The 18915-nt window shown below is 40.2% G+C and overlaps 1 non-coding gene across 1 annotated transcript; it reads left to right on the top strand.

The window, feature by feature from the left end:
* The first annotated feature begins 16277 nt into the window (after positions 1 to 16277).
* TRNAF-GAA (transfer RNA phenylalanine (anticodon GAA)) lies at positions 16278 to 16350 on the top strand. The gene has a single exon. It is a non-coding gene; the product is annotated as a tRNA-Phe (tRNA).
* Positions 16351 to 18915: the final 2565 nt, after the last annotated feature.

Below are 18915 nucleotides of genomic sequence, written 5' to 3'. Positions count from 1 at the left end.
GGCCTATCATTAAGAGAATATTTTTCACAGCAGGTTGCAAAGATCCTCGTGCCATTAAAAGGAATTGAAAAAGCATCAATTTGTTGTTTCCACCTAACACAGATATTTTTCATTGCTAGAACAGCCATTAAAAACAATCTGTTTTATTGCATTCTGAAAAGATCACATGAAGGACCCATAATGATTGATTTTAAGGATGACATTAGGATTCAAACCACTGTGAAAATGTAACATTTGAAATAAATATTTAGGAAAAACAAAGTCTCAAAAATGTGAGACTTTTCTTTCTGGTACCAAATTGGTAGAAATGTATTGATACCTTGAATCGGAATGTGAAAATTTTACAAAGGGAGGCCTTTGAAGAGAGGATGAGGAAGAAAATCTCTGGAGGGGAATGTCTCAGAAGAATGACATGCCTTAAAAATTTAAGTGGAGTTTCTTTGAAAATCAGTAAATAAGAACGGAATGTTTGAAAGCATTGTAGATCAAATACTTCTTTAGGACAACTGTTCGGGGATTTTTGTTTGGAGAGGAAGTTTAATGTCACTTCTACGCTGTAGAATATTGACTTAAAACACTACTTTTCAGTTACCAGAGTGGGAGAAGATACCCGATTCTGGTTACGTATTTATATTAGCGCAGCCCCTGACTATGCATGCCTACCTGCGGTTTCAGTTTGATATAGTGACTTGTTTCAAAACTTATTTTCTCAGTGCTGGAATTCACCACTATTTGACACCAGCAATAACTTAATAAAAGGAAAATTTCTGTAAAGAAACTTCCTTAATGTTACTACTTAGAAGATACTAGATCTCTTCCATAAGTTGTTTTTGGCAAAACCTTGAAAAATTTTTTTAAATTATGCATTCTGTAAACATTATAACAATATGTTGAACTCATCTTCTAAAGAACAAGAACAAAACAACCTCATAGAGAAGGGCTTTATTTGGTCTTTCTGCTTTAAGATGCTGATCCGCTCTGGTGTTAGTAAAGTTAGGGTGCCCCATGTTAAGACTGACCTTGTTGAAACCCACCAGGACCTCAGCACTCAACCAGGGTAACAGTAACTGTAGTGGACAGTGTGGTGTGCTGTCAGATCCCCCGCTTTAGGCGCGAGATACCCATTCGTTCTGACGTCAGCTGAATCCCTTTCTGGGGATTGTCCTGAGAAGGAGACAGCTGCTAACTCCGAGATTACTCTTCCTGCCCTGGGACAGCTCTCCATTCAAAGACTAGTCCCTAGAGGAGGGGATGTGAAGGTCTTGTCCTTCTGTTGCAACCCCAGGCAATTCTGGACCACTTAAGCTCAGAGGTCCATATGTAGGACTGGCAGAAGCCCTTGTTGTGAGAGCATCACTGTTGAAATCTCTCCACCCAGCCTCACCTCCCTCTCTGCATCATGGGTGTTGACAATAGGGATGCTCCCTGACCAGGTTCATCTATGCAAGTGCAGTCCAGAAGAATCAACTTGAGACAATCGTGCCACATGTTTAATGTGCAACATTTGGTTGGTTAGTCTGAATAGGAGCAGAAATTAGAAAATTATTGGAGGTAGGGGGAACCTCTTGAAAAACAAGCACCCTTTGATACATTTGGAATACCTGGGACATTCAGAGCTTATTGCTTTTGTTTGTTTTATGCTTGTCTATAAAATATACCTCCTGAATTCTCTTTCTCCCCAGTCTCACTGACACCACCTTTACAATCTCTCCTGGCCTCCAGTTTTCCCCAAGTCCAATTCATTCATTTCTTCATAGCTGACAGAATTTTCTTTCAAAAAACTCAGATCTGACATAACTTTGCAGTTTAAAGTTTTCTGATGCTTACACATTGTTTCAGGGTAAAATTAAGGGATTTATTCTTTAAAACCCTCGTTCCTGCATTTCTGTCACTTCACTGCCTGTAACATTCCTCTTCTGGTGACTAACCTTGAAGTTCTCAATATGACACTAGCACTTATTTACAGATTTTTTGAAAGTGTCACTGTTTCCAACATATAGCATGTCTGTCTGTAATTTAATGTGTGCTTTATAACCTGGTGATCTGTCATGCTTTTCTCTACCTCCTTAGTTTAATAAACTGTTGATCCTGAAAAGACTCCTCAAATCTTCATTTCCTATTCAACTGTTCCCTGATTCTCCCATCAAAACAAAAGCTCTGTATTTTTCAGCTCTATTTGAAATTCATCTATCACAAAATGTAGGTTTAATAGAATTGGTCATGTGTACATTTTTGGTACCCCCCTAAACATTGAATTTTTCAAGGGCTTGCCATTGAATGTGTACTCTGGTGCTCAACTATGCCCATATTAAGTACTTAAATAAATAAATGAAGATGTCTTACCTTTGATTCTCTGCAAGGTAGAGCCTAAAGCAAGAACTTGGGTGTAGATGAAGTGAGCCTGGGAAGCAAGAGTGAGCAGAGGGAGGAATGTAACAAGGAAGGAGGGACATTCAGTAACGGTTTGACAGGTTGTGGAGTTGGTCACCACTGTGAGTAGTGGGTCAGACACTCTGGAAACTTTCTTAGGCTAAAGTGGCAAACAACCTGCAAACTGTCCCTATGAAAGACAGGAAGACTGGGGGTGTTTATCCACTTACTCTCTCATGAGTCAGTTGCAAGTTCCACAATATTAACTTTCCCACACTTCCAGAATGTACCTGCAGGGGAGCTCTGAGCTCATGTTCTGAACTAGTAGTTTTAAGGGATCAACACTGGTTCTTGATTTAAAATGGTAAATATAACCAAATATATTTTCAGTGCAACTAAAAGTAAACCAAAGCTTATATTTAAGACATGGATATTATTCCCTTCAGTGGAGTTTTCCTTAGTTTTACCTGCCTCTTTTTGTTATCTTCTTCATTATCTCCTGTTTATTTAACATATATGCAGAGTACATCGTGCAAAATGCCCAAAACGTCAGCTGGATGACTCACAACCTGGAATCAAGATTGTTGAGCGAAACATCAACATGCAGATATGCAGATGATACCACTCTAATGGCAGAAAGTGAAGAGGAAATAAAGAGACTATTGATAAAGGTGAAAGGGGAGAGTGAAAAAGCTGGCTTAAAACTGAACATTCAATAAACAAGATCATGGCACCTAGTTCCCTCACTTCATGGGAAATAGATGAGGAAAAAGTGGAAACAGTGACATATTTTCTTTTCTTGAGCTTCAAAATCACTGTGGATGGTGACGCAGCCGTGAAATTAAGAGACACTTGCTCCTTGGGAGAAAAGCTATGACCAACCTAGACAGCATATTAAAAAGCAGAGACATTACTTTGCCAGCAAAGGTCTATACAGTCAAAGCTACGGCTTTTCCAGTAGTCGTGTATGTAGGGGAGAAGTGGACCAAAAAGAAAGAAGGCCAAGCACCATAGAACTGATGCTTCCAAACTGTGGTGCTGGAGAAAGCTCTTGAGAGTCCCTTGGGCAGCAAGGAGATCCAACCAGTCAGTCCTAAGGAAATCAACCCTGAATATTCACTGGAAGTATTGATGCTGAAGCTCCAATACTTTGGCCACCTGATGTGAAGGGCTGACTCATTAGAAAAGACCCTGATGCTGGGAAACACTGAGGGCAGGAGGAGAAGGGGACGACAGAGGATGAGATGGTTGGATGGCATCACCGACTCATGGCCATGAGTTTGAGCAAACTCCAGGAGATGATGAAAGACGGGGAAGTCTGGTGTGCTGCAGTTCATGAGGTCAGAAAGAGTTGGACCTGACTTAGCTACTGAGCAACAAAGAACAATGACCTTGGCAGTTTAAACACTCTAAGCCTCAGTTTTCTCATAGGTAATGAGGTGGCAAGAATCTGTTTCACAGAATCATTTTCTACCTATCCATTCATTCATTTATTAATTAAACAAATTTCTACTGAACAACTACTGTGTGCCAGTCACCACTGTATTTCGGGCTTTGGAAATAATGGAGAGTAAGAGCAAAACAAAGTAAAAAGAAAACAAAAATTCAAACTAACAAAAATTATTTCCCAGTCCTTGTCATAATGGATCTGATGAAGGAGAGACACTGAACAAAAAACCATACAAATACAATATAAAATTTTTATCCATGCCAGAAAGGAAACATACAGTTTCCACACAAGAGTGTATAATAAGAGTACATCATTTAGACTGGTGTTTACTCAGTGGCTCCATGGACTAGCCATGACACTGGCTGTCAAATTATGACCTGCCTGAAGAATGCTGGGGGGTTGGTGACATGAAGTGTTGGGGTGGCGTGGGAGGAGAACACTATAAGGAAAGGCTTTGAGGCGGAAGGGGAAGCATGATGTAAGCTTACTAATAAGGTGAAGTTGCTCACAACGAAGTGAGAGAGGAGGAGAGTTAGCGCAAAATAAGGCTAGAGAGGTAACTGGGGACAGGACTCTGGAAGCCATCACGAGTGCGATGCAATCAGAGGCCTTTGACAGGTTTTATGCTGAAGAGGTAAGTGATGTGAAATCCTCATGGAAGATTGCTCTAACTGTTACATATATATTTAGTGAGTGCTGGAAGGCAGGAGGTGTGACCCTTAGCACCACTGTTCTATTGGAAGATACTGATGTCGCAAAGCAACCCACATGCTGAGTTTATTTAGAAAAACATGGATTTGAATTTGATTACATTCCTCTTTTCTTCTTTTCTCCCATTTTCCGTTCTTCCTTTTCTTCCCTCAATTTTTCTCTATATGCTAATAACTTACGTTTATCATCTCTTAGAAGAACTTCATTAAGAGGATAAAGTTGTGTTATTCATAACCAATGGCCCATTGCATGTTCTCTGTCACACCCCTGGGTGATTTGTGCTGCTGAAAAGGCAAAAGGGGATATTGAGCCATTTTGCTCAGGATTTACGGGACAAGGAGAAGGAATCATGGTCTTCACGGTGTTGTTAGAAGTGAAGGAGCAGAGGTTAGGAGTCATTTGGCAGATGAAATTATGTGTGAAGAGAGGTCAAGGGTGTTGGGTAAACTAGAAGAGGTGAATTGGAGATGGGAGTAGCCGTGATTTATGGAAGAGATTTCTGGATATCAGAGCAGCAGACAAGGAACTAACATGTTCATTTCTAAAGAAGCCCAATACAATACTTTCATGATAGAAGAAAGGAAAATACTAAGAAATTCAGGTAACCAGTATGATGATAATTTTGATATGTTAAACTTGGGACATATGCATATACAATATGAATTTTAATTCTTTTTTGAGTTCTAATTCTTACAGAGAATGGTAATGATGGTGAATTAGAAATATATTGAAAACTCCCAAACAAACAACAACAAAGGAAAAAAAAAAAAAAAACCAAAAATGTGCTGAGATAAATAGCACAAATCAAGGAAATTCCCAGGAAACATTTATACAGGAATAACCATCCTGATTCCTCATGGAAAAATCAAAGAACATTTTTCCTTATGGATAGTAACTCTGAGTTTATTAATGATGATGATACCACCCTGCGTTTTGTTTCAGTTCTCTTGAGGCACACTGTTACAACGATCTGCAATGTGAGCTCTAATGATTTTGACTTAAGTACATTGGTATCATTACCATAATCTAAGTAACACAGGGTTTCATCAGCCCTTGAAGTTTACTTCTGCCCCTATTATAATCCTTTCCTTCCTCCATCCCCATCTCCAAGCGAGCAGTACTTTTTGTCACTATACATTCATTTACATTTCCTAGAATTTAACATGAGTGGAGTCATGTACTATAATTCTGGTTCTTCTATCCAACACAATTATCTCGAGATTCATCACGTATCATCAGGTGATTCTATTTTACTGCTTAGCAGTACTGGTAACACATGGTATGAATAGACTTATCTTGGGTGGCCTCAGCCTGCGATGGTCTGGAGTGGGTTTTGGGCTCCCAGCCAGAGACTGAAACCCGGTTGCTGTCTGGTGCTTTCACTGCCGCAATCCAGTCTCGTTCTCTGGCTGGGAACCCAAGCCCGGCTCCAAGCCATTGCAGGCAGAGGCCGCCCGAGATCGCATCTGGTGCTGAAACCCAGAAATTCAGAAAGTCAAGGTAAACCCCCGGCCTCGCCCAGCCGCGGCCTGAGGCCCCTAGGGACTTTCCCTCCTGCCTTCTTTCTCTCTGTCTCCTCTTCACTTTCTTTTCAAGACCCGCAGGGCATAATCTCTGCTCCCAGCATTATGGCTCCCCGCAACACTGGGGGTGGCGGGGCAATTTCCCAGGCCATGCAGATTCAAGCAATGCCTGGGTGAGAGCCGCCGCCGCCCTCTGGAACACGGTGGAAACGTGATTCCCAGTCATGCAGGGGCCCTCGGCGTCTCTGCCTCTCTCTCCCTCTCCCTCTCTCTGTTCTGTAGGAACCCTCCACCACGCTTCCTCTCCTACCTCACTGGCACAAAAGGCCTCTTTCTTATTTCTAATTTCCCCTCCCTTCTGAGGAATGGCTTCCTAGACATCACTCCTAAACCACACCCCCGCCACTGTCAAACCCAGGTCTGCTGCCAGACAGAACGGTCAGACGATTCCCAATTCTCCCTTAGCTGCCAGGAAGAGGCAGCAAAGGATTTTGGCTTCTTCTGCCGTCTAGTCTCACCTCAATCTATGCCCAGAAATCTACTATGAGAATGTCTCTGCCTCCAGGCCCTCAGGCCTTGAAGACGGTGTCATCTTCCACCATGCCTGATTCCAAGGGTTCCTCTCCAATTTCCTCAAGGTTCCTCTCCAATTTCTCCAACGTTCCTCTTTGCATCCATGGGACCCCCTTCACTCTAGCCTTGCAGCCTCCACACTGCTATGGACAGTCTATTGGGCTGGCCTCTACCCAGAAGCCCAAGTTATAAGCTTTGCAGGTGCTCAGTCTTGAGGATGACTCCAGCTTAGGAAGATGTGTCATAGGACCTAAGTCCTATAGACAAGGGATCCCACCTCAGGAAAGTCCTGGCAACCTGCCTGCATTGGTTGGCAGGAAAGCCCTTCTCCAGCCGTGCCAGGCTGGGTAACTTGTGTAAGAGGTCACAAGGAGGACCAGAGACATCTGGCCAGAAATCAATGGTAGGGCAGAGGACACTTGAAACCCCATCAGGTTCAAAGGGAATTTGGCAGATGCCCTGAACCCCTTTGGGTTAAAGCCTCCTCGTAAATTTTTCCAGGACACCAGGTTTCATCCTAGGACTACTCTCTTATTCTCAGCTGCAGGTTACTCAGTATGGGAGGATCCTCTTCTAAGCCACAAGAAACATCTCTGGAGTGTATCTTTAAGGAGTGGAAATTCATTAAAATCAAAGGGTTTAAAAACAGAGACCTACTGCAACAGGCACCTACTGCAGCAATGCTTGGCCTTTGTATATAAGGCTGGGGAATGGAGAAAAATGGCTTGAAAACAGGTTTGTCAATTATAACACCATTCTGCAATTGGATCTTTATTGCCACAGAATGGAAAAGTGGAGTGAGATTCCCTATGTTCAGGCTTTCATGGTCTTTTACTGAAATCCCGCTCTCGTAATTTAAAACTTGAAGAATGAGAAGTCTCTTCTGACATTCTGGATGATCCCCTCCAGGCTCCTCTGTCCATGGGATTCTCCAGGCAAGAACACTGGGGTGGGTTACCATTTCCTTCTCCTTGGGATCTTCCCAACTCAGGGATGGAACCCGGAACTCCCGCATTGCAAATAGTGGGTCATTGGCCATTTTTTTAAATAGGGGGGGATTTGAACAGTAACTTGGTGATGAGGGAGGGAATCTCTAGCTCCCTGGGAAATCTCTCTCCTGGGAGGGACATGTTGAGCTCCCTCAGGGCCATCCTCTGTTTAGGAAACCTCCGGGAGCCCCTTGTTTCAACTCTGACTAAGACAGACCAGCCATAAGAGCAAGGTTCTATTCCTAGTCATATTCTACAAGCAGTAGATCCTTTAGTTCGGGACAAAGGAATTCCTGGACGGCCCATAAACACCCAACCTGTAAGAATTAGCCTTAGGTCAAAAATCGCCTATCCTGACAAGAGACTATCCTGTGAAGCTGGAAGAGAAGAAGGGTTTACGACTCGTTGTGGATAAATCCCTAAGGCACGGCCTCTTGGTGCCCGGCCAGTCTCTGTGCCACACTCCGCTTCTGCCAGTTGTTAAGCCAGTTGGGGAATACAGGTTGGTACCAGACCGTAGAGCAGTAAACGATGCAGTGGCCCCTGTATATCCCCTCATGGCCAGTCCTTATAACACGTTAACCCAAATCCCTGCTGACACTGCATGGTTTTCTGTATCCATCTCAAGGATGCCTTTGTCTGCATCCCAGTTCATTCCTCTTCACAAGACCTGTTTGCCTTCGAGTGGACTCATCCTCACTCAGCCCTAATGCAGCAAGACCTGGAGAGGGTTGTGTCAGGGGTTTCAGGACAGCCCACACCTGTTTGCCCAGGCGCTAGGAAAGGAACTAAGGGAAATACCCCTGAAGGAAGGTGCTATTCCACAGTACATAGATGTTATTTTAACATGTAGACCCTCCATGGCCTCAGATCAAAGCATGACTGAAGTCCTTTATTTCCCTGGGGCTTGCAGATACAGTCCCTCAGAAAAAGGCACAAATCTCAAAGCAACAAGTTAAGTATCTGGGATATATTATAAACCGTGGAAGTAGACAGTTTATCTCCAGATAGAAAACTAGCTATATTAGGCCTAAGCCACTCCAAAGATGAAGAAAGATTTCCATACCTTTTGGGGCCTGGCAGGATTTTGTAGACTTTGGATTCCAGGATTCGGACATATGGCTGAGCCCCTTTATTAAGCCACTAAAGGCCCAGATAGAGAACCATTACTTTGGAATGGGGAACATAGAAAGGCTTTTAATGATATCAAGCAGGCCCTCACTGGAGCCTCTGCTCTTGATCTCCCCAACTTGAAAAGCCTGTTCCTCTTGCACGTGGCTGAAAAGCAGGGGACAGCCTTGGGAGTCCTTATACAGAAGCTAGCGGAAGTTCCTCAGCCTATAGGATACATTTCCAAGTGAATAGACTCCGTGGGCCAAGGTTGGCCCAGCTGCCTCTGGGCAGTAGCTCCCACGGCTTTAGTGGTGGAAGAAGCTAATAAACTTACCTTTGGGGAGCCACTTGAAGTAGCCATACCCCTCATCAAGCACAAGGGATTCTAGAGATAACAGGCCACCATTGGGTAACTGAAGATGTCCCGATAGCAAGACTACAGATTTCCATCAGTGTGCCTATTATTGGGCATTTGGGTTGATTCCAAGCTTTATCTCTTACCAACAAAGCCTCTGCGAACTTGGTGTACAGTCTTAGTGTAGACATATGTTTTCATTGCTCTTGGGTGAACACAGGAATGGAGTGGCCAGATAACAAGGTAGGTATATAAGTGTTAGTCCCTCAGCCGTGTCCAACTCCTTGTGACCCCACAGACTGCAGCCAATCAGGCTCCTCTGTCCATGGGATTTCCCAGGCAAGAACACTGGGGTGGGTTGCCATTCTCTTCTCCAGGGGATCTTCCCAACCCAGGGATCAAACCCAGTGTATACTTAACTTGAAGCAAGCTTTCAGAATATTTCCCCGAATGACTGTACCATTTTATGTTCCCACCAATAGTTTAACAAAAGTTACAGAGGTTGGCATTGCCTTACACAAGCTTAACAACAATGCTGAAACGAAAGTTCAGCACTCCTTTCCCCATTATACATAAAGAAAGCTAGGTTCAGGAATGTTAAATAAAGCACTTGTGATCAGAGTAAGTGAATGGAAGACTTGGAATTCAAACTTGTACCTGATAGTGCCAGAATATTTTTTTCAGAATGCTTGGGGGAAGTTTTTTTGTTTTCTTTTTTAATAAACTAAGGACAAGCTCTTGCTTTAAATAAGTGTGGTTCTCATCCACTGAGTTGCTAGCTCCTGCTTGACTTGGATAAATGGAGAGAATGGAAAATTATTTTAGTTCAAGTAATGGCTCATCAGCCAGACAAGGTCAAGGTATAGCTTTGTATGGTTGACTGGAATTCAAACTTGTGACCTGCCATCAGTTGGAGAAGAGATATATAAGACCCTCTGATAAATGAACAATCTTATTAATTTCAGAAGGCAGTTCCAATTCAAATGAAGTGCCACTTAAATCAGAAACCATAACCATGCTTTCATTGGTTTAATGCCTTTTTCTTTTTAATGTTGATTTTGTTTCAAAGAACAAATAAAGATGTAAGGACTGGAAAAAAAAAAAGAAAGAAAGAAATATAAAACCAACTGGGAAACAAAGAAAAAAAGGACAAAGCACCTGGAGGAGATTAATGGACGGAAATACATTCCCTTTGTTTCCATTTTTAATAAGACAAATGCATTATGTAAAATTTAAAATGTGAGAACTGTACATAGATGTATGAAACACAACTGCAAGAGGTTCTTGTGGTTTTTGATGCTACTGTTGGCACTGCTTCTCCGACTGCTGACGGGCACTTTGGTTTCTGTAATGGTTACTCTAAGCGCAAGCCTCTGAGGTAATCCAATATCCAGGATAGACAATGATGAAGTCACTGCTTCTGCCTTGGGGACATAACATTTTAGTACTGAGGTGAAAACAAACAGAAAACTAACTCTTTTCTCTTTCTGGAAGAATCAGGCATGAGTGCGGTCTGTGTTTAGGAGGAGTTAGTGAGTGAAGGTCTAAAAACTCTCAACACCAGAATCTTATTTCTCAAAGACTTTCATTCCTCACCATCTGCTGTCATCAATGACAATAGTTTCTTAACTAAATTAGCAAATACAAATATAAGACACAGACTTAAATTTAGTTTTCAGATAAAAAAAGTACTTTTAGTATGATAATGACCCATCCAGTATTTGGGACACACTTATACACTTTTTAAAAAAATGGACTTCCCAAGTGGCACTAGCGGAAAAGAACCTGCATGCCAATGCAGGAGATGTAAGAGACCAGGGGTTTGATCCCTGAGTCAGGAAGATCTTCTGGAGGAGGGCATGTCAATCCACTCCAGTATTATTGCCTAGAGAATCCCACGGACACAGGAGCCTGGCAGGCTACGGTCCAGGGTCACACAGAGTTGGACACAGCTGAAATGACTTAGCAAACATGCATTCTAAAATTATTTGTGTTTTTTTCCAAAATTCAAAATTAATAGATTGTCCTGTATTTTTATTTGGCAACTCTGTTGCTAACAGACTTCCCTCCTCTTTTACTCTGATTTCCCTCATTGCAGTGTCAGAAAAATGGGATAGCAAAATTTATTGAAGAAGTGAAATATCTAAGTTAATAAGAGTCATTAGATGGAAACACTTCTGTGCATTCTTTCAATCATTCTAAAACAGTGAATTATAGTGTCATTTATTCACATGACATAATATCAATACTTAACATGATAATCTCAATAAATACCTGAAAAGTCATTTTGTGAAATTTAACACACTCATTCTTCATAAAGACACTGAAATAATACCGATGAAAGGTCAGTATTCAATGTAATAAATAATCTAATATTTAGTAACTAACATTCTTGACCTCTTTCTATGTGTCATGGCAGTAAGGGAGACACATAGAAAGTATTGTTTTACCTTATTTAAAACCTTATGTCACAATTAAGGTGTTAAATATGATCTTATTTAATCCTCACAACAATGAGAAACCAAACCTTGTGAGGCAGAAAAAATAATTATTATTCCCATAATAATTTTTCGTGGGAAGACTCAAATAGAGAAGTTAAGCAATTTGTCTCAAAGTACACAGCTGTAATTTATGGAACTAGGCAGTCCAGCCTCAGAGCCCATACTCCACACACTGTACTACCATTCTTCATAGTAGCAGTAATAAATATGCATTGTTTAGGAATAAGGCAAATAAAAGATATTCAGGACTCACACTATTAAAAGCAGCTGAATGACTAGATATACGCCTTGTGTTTTATTAAAAGGCAATGCTTGTAACATCTCAGTTCTTCCCAAATAAATATATGGCTAGAATTCACTCAGATTTCAAATCATGTTTTTGGGGAAGTTGGCAAAATAGTCTAAGATTAATCTGTAAGGGTGCATTAGAAAAAATATTTGAGGGAGTTGCCTGGTGGCCTAGTGGTTAGGACTTAATTCTGGGCCTTCACTATCGAGGCCTGAAGTTCAATCCCTTGTCAGAGTATTGAGATCCCACAGGCCTGTAAGTGGTATAGAGTGGCCAAAAAAAAAAAAAAAAAGAAGAAAGAAAAAAGTTGTTGAGTAAAGGGGAATAAGTAGAGAGAGTTTGATCTACAAAACAGATACAATAGGAAGAGTAAATATTATAAAGATACTGATTTTTCCCAAATAAATCTTTACATTTAATATATTTCCAGTAAACTGCAAACAGGTTTGTGTGCATGTAAAGAAATGTTTAAGCCAATGTTAAAATTATGTAACTGGGATTAGTGGTGGCTCAGTCAGTAAAGAATCCTCCTGCAATGCGGGAGACCTGGGTTCGATCCCTGGGTTGGGAAGATACCCTGGAGTAGGGCATGGCAACCCACTCCAGTATTCTTGCCTGGAGAATCCCCATGATCAGAGGAGCCTGGTGGGCTACAGTCCATGGGTGTTGCAAAGAATTGGACATAATTGAGCGACTAGGCACAGCACAGCACAAAATTATATGACTGGGATTAGTTAATGAAATATCTTTCCCTTCATTCAATAATTTTGCATATCTAAAATATAAGAGCTTAATCTTTTTAAAAAATGTAACTAGCCACCACTATACCATTTTACCTATCTTAATATTGTCAAATACTCACTTAATGTTCAAATTTCCAATTGCTTCATAAATGTAATCATTATTTTACAGTCCTTTTATTGACTCAGGGTTGAAATAAAGCCCATGCATTGCAATTGGTATAAAGTCTATATGTTTCCTCCCACCCCTCAATCTACTGTTTTTCTTTTCACAATTTAACTGTAGGAGAAGTCAGGATGTTTGTCTTGTAAACTTCTTACAGTGTACGCTGTATCTCATAGTTTACATCTTCCTCTGCCCTCTGTTTTTCCTGAAAACTGTTATATGTAGAGACTTGATAAAACTCAAGTACCATTTTATTTTGCTTTTTGACCAGACACTTACATGGTATTCTTCTACCCAATGCCTCTCTCCTTGAAATATTAGCAGTCATTGTTCATCAATGACTAGATCATTAATAAAGATGAGATTAAAAAATGGTGATACTCTAATGCTATGATAATAATTCTTCTATGTTATTAGTTAGAATCCTTCTATAAAAAGAAACATTTCTTCACTTATTATTTAATTATCCAGAGTACAGTTTGAAAAGGCAGGAAAAATGCTGATTATTTTAGCTAATATACATGTGATAAATAGTAACAAAGTGAAAAACTCATTCTCTTGTGTGTGAAGATTTATTTTTAAGTATAATAATACATACAGTCTGGTATTGGCACAGACATACAAGGGGCAAAGCAACAGAATGACTTAGGTCCACAATAAATATTTATCAAACTTCTGAAATTCTTTATTGAATTAACTGGCAACCAGATGAAGAATCAGAGCATTATCAGCAATCCAGAAACCTCTCTCTTGGCTCCTTTCGATTACTACTCTTTCTGAAAGGCAAGCACTATGCTGATGTCTAAGAGCTGCCTGTATTATACTTCAAATAAATGGAATCATACGGTAAGTACGCCATAGTATTTGGCTTCTTTTGTTCAATATTGTATTTATGAAATCCAATCATGTTGTTGTATCCAGTTATAAATCATTTGTTCTTATGGTCTGTATAATCTACCATTTTCGTAAGCACTGTTCCAATGCTGAGCATAGAGCAGATTTAAAAAATTGTGTCTCTGCTTTACTGGAGCTTACATTCTGGTGAATAAAATCCATGAAGATCATATATATATATATATATATATATATATATATATATATATATATATGCTATTTGGTCGATTCAGTTGTGTCTGACTCTGTGCAACCCTATAGACTGCAGCCTGCCAGACCCCTCTGCCCATGGGATTCTTTAGGCAAGAGTACTAGAGTGGGTTGCCATGCCCTTCTCCAGGGGATCTTCCCGACCCAGGGATCAAACCTGGGTCTCCTGCTTTGCAGGCATATTCGTTACCCCTGAGCTACCAGGGAAGCCCATATTATATAAGAGCTGCATATATGCAATGGTTGGGATATTGATTTCATGGGGCCGAGATAATTTGTTTCCATTTGGAAACCAAAAATAGAACTCTGTTTTATGTCATACACACAAAAATATTTCAAAGATATTTAAAGCCAAATATTTTATAAGAATAATATTAATTTATTAATTATGAATAGTTATTAAATATTTACTTATACCAAGCATGTTTCTATGTATTAGGGATACATTAGTAAAAATAACATGCAAAAATCCCTGCTCTTATGAAGCATGCATTTAATGTGGTAAGACAGACAATAAAAACATAAACAAATAAATTATATATTAGAAAATTATAAGTGGTCTGGAGAAAAGCAAAGCCAGTGGGAGTAAGGGGTGGGTAAAGAGTGTCTGCAGAGAAAGGGATAGGATTGTAATTCTCGATAGGATAGCAAGGAATATAGCAGAAAAGTCTTTGTAAGCATAGAGTAGGAAGGATTTATGAAATAAGATTTAAAAAGCCTAAATCAGAAAAGAAATGTTTGATCTATCTGACTACAATAGAGGAGAAATGCTTACTCCTTAAAAGCAAAATAAAATTAAAAAGGAAATGAAAAGATATTTGCAATCCATATAACCACCCCAAGGACTAATATCCAGAATAGAATCAAAAGCAATTCTACAAATTAATAAGAAAAATCTGACCAACTACCAGGAAAAATATCGATAAAGGAGATAAATATGCAATTCACAGGAGAAGAAACCCAAATTATGACTAAACCTTTGGGGGAAAAAGTGCTGAATATCAAGAAAAATGTGAATTCAACTTACAATGATTTCTAATTTAGTACAGTAAGTCCAAACACGTTCCATTCCTAAAGCACGTTTGTAAGTTCAATTTGCTTTTAAGTCCAACAAACTAACACAATCAGATGCATTGTTCTACACTGCAACAGGTTTATAATACTTTTCACACAAATAATACATGAAAAAACAAACACAAAAATAAAGAAAGCATTCTTGATCTTGTAAGCAGTACAGCCCCTTGAAAACCATAGTACTATAGCAATAGAGCTGGCACGCAGGGGCTGGTATCAAGAGAGCCGCCAAGAAGAGCTACTGACTGGAGGCGGGAGTGGAGATGGGAGATATCAGAACTGAAGGGTCACCAGCAACGGGAGACAGAGGGCAAGCTGCAACTTCACTCACGCCCCACGTTAATGGCCCAGGTTCTGGTTCCTTGCTGGATTCAATTCTATCTTCAGTTCAGTTCAGCTCAGTTCAGTCGCTCAGTTGCGTCCAACTCTTTGCGACCCCATGGACTGCAGCTCGCCAGACCTCCCTGTCCATCACCAACTCCCGGAGTTTACTCAAACTCATGTCCATTGAGTGGGTGATGCCATCCAACCATCTCATCCTCTGTCGTCCCCTTCTCCGCCCGCCTTCAATCTTTCCTAGCAAGATGAGTCAGCTCTTTGCAAATGAGTCAGCTCTTCGCATCAAGTTGAAAACACGATCCAGTGATGTTTGGGTAGTAGCTCTTTTTTTTCCTTGTTCTAGATGACACAGTACCACTAGATTGCATTCTGAATGGCTGTTGCAACCTTCATGTACCAGATCCTGTACCTCCAAACCTCACAGTGCCTCCTCAGTAAAGAGCATTCCCTTGCCGTTTCCTGCATCACAGCTTTATCTTCTTCCTCTTATCTCTCCTTGTCCTTTCTCTGGACTTTCAATTCCATCAGATCTTTGTAAGGAAGCTCCTTGTGTTGCATGGCAAGGAGTTCACAAAGTTGCCCTCTTGAAAACTTACCTCCAGCTTCTCACTGAGGGTCACTAAGTCTCTGAAGACTTCTTCGGACTCTTCAGTAAATATAAGCCTTTGTCTCCAAGTTTTGAGGCCTTAGAAGATAAAAAAGAAAAAAAAATAAGGTGGGAAAATGTGAACTGAGGAAACTTGAAATGCCACCCAGCCAAGTTGTTGTCTGATTACTTAAGAAAAAGAAATCCAATTTTTGGATGACCCAGGACTCTTGTTTCCTGTTTTCCTTCTTGATGCTTAATTAATACTCATTTCAACTCAATGCTTACTGATATTCCATCAGAAGTGGTGTAATTCGCATTTGTCAAAAATGATTACTCTTTAAAACTGATGTAAAAATGAATCATCTTGTATGTAATGGGTATGTGATGGGTGGCTGAAATAGCTCAGTTGGGAGAGTATTAGACTGAAGATCTAAAGGTCCCTCATTCAATCCCAGGTTTTGGCAACTGTTTCTGACCCTTTGGGCTTCTCTGATAGTTCAATTGGTAAAGAATCTGCTGGGTCAGGAAGATCCACTGAGAAGGCATAGGCTACCCACTCCAGTATTCTTGGGCTTCCCTTGTGGCTCAGCTGATAAAGAATCCACCTGCAATGTGGGACACCTGGGTTCGATCCCTGGGTTAGGAAGTTCCCGTGGAGAAGGGAAAGGCAACCCACTCCAGGATTCTGGCCTAGAGAGTTCCATGGACTGTACAGTCCACGGGGTCACAAAGAGTCAGACATGACTGAGCGACTTTCACTTTCCCTTTCTGTATGTGATGTCAAAGTGAGCTTTTGAAAATACGGATCGGATCGCCACACCCCCATGTGCATTCTGAATTCCAGTTTTAATAACCAATGTGCTCTTCTGCAAACAGAAGATTCCTTGTAATGAATACAATTTGCTCCCTCTACATGTTTTATGCAACAAATATTTATTGAGCACCTATAATGTTATATGAGCACCTAGGTTCCAGGCACTGAGGTTTTATGTATGAATAAAAAATAAGTTTTCTGTTTTAATGGAGCTTAAATTTAAGTGAAAGAAAATAGACAATAAGCTGAAAAAATATATAACATGTTAGTATATCCAGTGTTCTGAAGGCATTTTTTTAAAGGATCAGGGTACATGGTGATGGAAAAAGGCTGTTTTAGATATTTTGGTTAAAGAGAGTTCTCGATAAGAAATTTGAGTAAAGACTCGAGGAAAATAACAAGTAAGTTGTGGTTATCAAAAAATGTGTACTCTGTATTTGTCAACAACAGAATTAAAACAGAAGACTATGATAGTTTAAGGTGTAATATATGGGGAGGGGGGAGATTCTAGCCACTAAATGAGAATAATGTTTCAAATAGATTATATGAAAGAATATGTTTCTTTGAGTTAAAGAAAATGATGCAATTTTTTTTTAAATTCTGCATACTCTCTTGCTAGTTGCATTATCAGTTCTGTAAGCTTTGAACCTCAGAAACATTTAACTTCTGAAATTCAATATGGTACATTTTATTCTTGCAAATTTTTTTGCTATAGAAAATGAAAGTGTCTGATATTTGATTGAAGGCATCTGTATGATTCACCCATTTTTACCTAAGGTAGCTGTTAGATTTCTCTCTGCTCTGCGTGTTATCATTTCTCACAGTCCTTTCCTCAAGTCGAGATACTGAAAGCAGGATTACCAAGGTGCATGTGTTGGACTTAAAAACTCTTTAAAAAGAGTTTTCCAACTATGAATTGAGTGGAAAAATGTGATAAATGTACGTGAACTTTCCTGGGGACATTTAAAAAACCGGTGGTAATTTGAGGCTTTATGTCACAATTTTCCAGGTGGCCCAGCCAGCCTTTCCAATAACCCCACTTTCTCGGGGGCTGAGCACAGGCTGACCTAACCACAAGTGTGATCCCCACGCTAGGCACTGGGAGCTCTCTCTCAGCCTCCTACCCAACCAGCTAAACACAGAGTCCACTCTGAAACCACTCTGTCTTCTGAGTCTCTAAAATATACTGGATGTACTAACACAAGCATAACTCATCCTGTGAAGTCTGGTGGGACATTTGGGCAATTGAAAGAGAACTGATATCGTCACAGTCATTTCTGGTATGAAAAGTATGGTTAAAAACAAAGCACAGAAGGAATTTTTAAAGGCATCCCGATTACGAATTAAACATGTAAAATAGCCACAGACTACTGGGGGAAAAAATGGCAAATTTTACTATTTGGAGATCCATTCATTTTTAAAATTCATTCATCCACTTATTATGCATTCAACAAACACTTCATAAACATTTACTGTCCATCAACTTTATAAGAGTGCCGAGAATTAAACAGTTGTTTCATAGTATAATCACTTGTCCTTGAAGAACTAGTAGGTCACATAAACATATGAATTATTACAATACAATTTGGGGAGTGTTTTGTTATAGGTTTATGCAGTCAACTTAGACCGTGGAGAGTGAGGCCCAAAGCCCACTCAGTGTTGGGGAGAAGAGAATGTCGAAGAAAGCTGCCCAGAAATATTTTTTTCTTTGAATTTGAATAATCATTCTAGTAATTTAGTGTATCAAAACCTAGAACATTTCTTCACCATAAACACCGCATAGATGAGCAATTTCCTATTATTTGCACTTGCATATATGCCTTTTCTTTAACTTTGTCATCAGTTACACCAAAACAATGGGGGTCACCACTTTTCCAGCCATTCCCATAAATGCTTGCCTCCTCCTCCCCTCTCTTGGTCAGTGGTTTTTCCAGAAATAGGTGATGACATGATCTCAATTGCTTAACCATACATGGAACTATGGGACCATTCCTGGAAATCCTGCATTCAGGGGCTGACATGTGATCTGAAGCCTGAATAGGCAAAGATTCCACTTGTTCTGCTTGTACCTCTGAAAATTATCTTTCAAAGCAGAGGCATTAGTCTCTGGAGAGAACGTGACCATACTTCCAAGGTGGAGAAGTATTTCAGCTAGTTTATAGGGTACAGTTGATTTCTGCAGTGATTTCCTTTTGAAGAGCAGATGAGCGTCAAT

Source organism: Muntiacus reevesi, chromosome 12 (assembly GCF_963930625.1).
Source record: "Muntiacus reevesi chromosome 12, mMunRee1.1, whole genome shotgun sequence".
NCBI classification, from domain to species: Eukaryota; Metazoa; Chordata; class Mammalia; order Artiodactyla; family Cervidae; genus Muntiacus; species Muntiacus reevesi.
The sequence above is the reverse complement of the archived record's forward strand: the minus strand, read 5'-3'. Positions and strand labels throughout refer to the sequence as shown.